The sequence below is a fragment of the Egretta garzetta genome, unplaced genomic scaffold (genome assembly GCF_000687185.1).
Source record: "Egretta garzetta isolate BGI_Z169 unplaced genomic scaffold, ASM68718v1 scaffold204, whole genome shotgun sequence".
Classification (NCBI taxonomy): Eukaryota; Metazoa; Chordata; class Aves; order Pelecaniformes; family Ardeidae; genus Egretta; species Egretta garzetta.
The window spans coordinates 745035-748045 of NW_009259424.1; positions in this window are offsets into that span (position 1 = coordinate 745035).

Sequence of the window (3011 nt, forward strand, 5' to 3'; positions counted from 1 at the left end):
GCCCACAGAAAAAAACCAAACAAACCAAAAAAAAGTTTAGAAATTAAAAGCAGCATCTTTACCACCACAAGAGGTCTCAGAGGAGTTGTTTGGACACTGCAGATTAAACAGCACTAGTTTGGAATTGAGGACCTTAGCCCACAGTTCCCAAACCTTTCTCCACGGCTTTGGCATTGTTAAACACCCTTACCATGTTTCACTTAATCTAAATTTCAGCCAGAAAGAAGTGGTAGAAGACAAACAGAGCAACTGATCACCCCCACTATATTACAGAAGACTCCAGTTTAGCAGAACCCTTGCTATGAAGATACTGGGTTGTTGGGTCTCACAGACGGAGGTGAAGCCTCCAATGGAAACTACAGAGATGCGCAGGTGCCTGCAGGATGTGGAAAATATAGGAGAATTTTAGGGAAAAAGTAAATTAAGCAGTCCATGAAGTACCTAAGCAAGTGATCAGAATGACAGGCTAGCTTTGCTGCAATATTTCCTGTGAACAAGCAAAATATTTCATAATTTTAATCGTGTTTTCAACCTTGGAAACTCAGCATGTAGCTGGCCATAGCCCACAAAAGAGAAATCCAGTAACCAGAAAAAAAAATATTGCTACAAGGCAGAAAATAAAGCTCACTTTTTTTTTTTTTAAGAAAAGCAGAAGAAAGTTCACAGAGGTTCCGTTTATTTCGTTTTTTCAAATAAAGAAAGCTTTCAAAATAGACTGAGTTTGCTAAACAAACAGCAGTTGCAGTTTCAGTTGTTTCATTGCCCAGAGATCTTTCTGCTTGAGTACAAATCATGCTGTTTACAGACAAGCTGTGCACCACCAGTGAATGGAACATGGACTGCTGCTGATGCATCAGTATAAGATAAAACATACTAGGAAAAAAAAAAATTGGTTTACATCATATATGAATTATTCCCAAAGGGTTCACTGTATTCTCACCAATGAGGGCAGTTTGTTGGGTTTTGCATATCGAGCTTTCTGTTTGTTAGCAGTTTGATAGCACTGTAGGAGTCACATTAATGATACACACTACTAGCATCTCTTTACTTCAGTTGTCCCAGGAGTGTTTTTATAGAACATAGTAAGGGATTTGCAGAGTGGCTCTGGATGTATGTTGTTCTAGAAATTCAGATACCTACATTTCTCTAACCTGATGTTTAAAAAAACCCCAAAACAGATAGCAAGGAAAATCTCGTGCAAGTACCACAGCAGTTTTACCAGGTTAAAGAAAACCATGCTGCCATCAGCCTCAGCTTCTCTGTGCACGTCATGCTTCATTCTGCAAATTTTTAGCTCATGGACTGTATAACTGAAAGATCACTAAAGCTCTCTAAGTCTGAAACAAGAAGCAAAGTTGTCTGAATAAAGCCTCTCGCCTCCTTCTGCTGATACTTCTAATCAATTTTTATTTGGTATTGAATGAAAGTCAGCCTTTTAACAAGGCTCCTCAGTATTGAGGAGGCTCATATTACACACACAGCAACAAAGGCCAAGAGCATCCTGGGCTGTATTAACAGGAGCAGAGCCAGTAGATCAAAGAAAATTATTATATGCCTCTACATCAAAGAAAATCATTATCTGCCTCTACTTGGTGCTTATTAAACCACGTCTGGCATACTAAGTCTAGTTTTGGGTCCCCAAAATAGAAAAGACATCTATAAATAGGGGTGAATTCAGCAGAGGACCACCAAGATGGTCAGGGCTGGAACACTTGCCCTGTGAGCCAAGGCTGAGGGAACCAGTCTTGCTGAACCTGAAGAAGAAATAGCTTTGAGGGAACCTGACAGCAGCCCCTTGAGAAGATGGAGCCAGGCTCTGCACAGCAGTGCATAGTGAGAGGATGAAAGACAAGAGGCATCAGTTGGAACAGGAGATGTTCAGACCGGCTAGAAGGAAAACTTTTTTTTTACCTTTAAGGACAGTGCAGCAGTGGAGCAGGTTGCCCAGAGAGGTTGTGCAGTCTCCAACCCTGGGGTGTTTCCAAGATGTGACTGGATAAAGCCCTGAGCAACCTGGTCTGACCCCATAGCTGACCCTGCTTTGAGCAGGAGGTAGGATAGGCTCCCAAGAATAAAATAGTAGTCCAGTCATCTGGTTTAGTTGGACGCCGGTACCTGTGCCTCCCACAGCCACTCTCACCCCCCACTTCGACCACCCTGCTTTCTGTAACCCAATGCAATGTCACTTTTGACCTCCACTAGCTGTGAAGTTTTCTTGGGTTACACCAAATTAAAGAAAATAGGTTACACTTACATCATGCTGTTAATGAGGCCATGCAAAACAGCATCCGTATGGTAAAACTCTTGGTTTTCTCGTCAGCCTTCAAATAAATAGCTACTGTTTTCATAACATTGTTTTCATAACTGAACTGCATCTGTACGGGCTCATTGTTGGAGCCAGTGCTCTCCACAGTAATGGAGTGGACAAGTCAAAGCAAGATGGCAGTACAGAAAAACTAAAACTAGCCTTGAAATGAAGTCTCTGATTTTGAAACTGTATCAATGACCATTGCGGAAGCACTACTAGTTAATGCAATGTATTTCATTAACTACATGATATTAACACAAACTCTTGTCTTTTCTGACTGAGAGAGAAAAAATTAGCACTGTTCAAATTACCCTCATCCTAAAAGAGCGCTACGGCAGTTAAGATCTGCAGTTCAGGATTCAATGTGCAAGAATTCAAAAGACAGAGGATAGTACAGCTCAGCCTGTTTTCTTGAATTTTGTGTTCTCACTCAAAAGACAGAAACGAGAGCTTCTGCTGAAAATCATTAGCACTGAGAAATATACAACACATACCAAGTTCTTCACAACTAATCTTGTCAGAGGTTATTTTTAGAAAAAACTCAGAGTAAATTAAACTGAATGAACCTTATTATTAAAAAAAATACGCACTCTTGTTCAATGGTACTTGTTAAACAGTGTGACTAGAGACTACTTGCTGAGACAGTGAAAATATTTGCATGCACAAACACTTTTGCAGATTACACCTTTCAGGTAATTCAGTC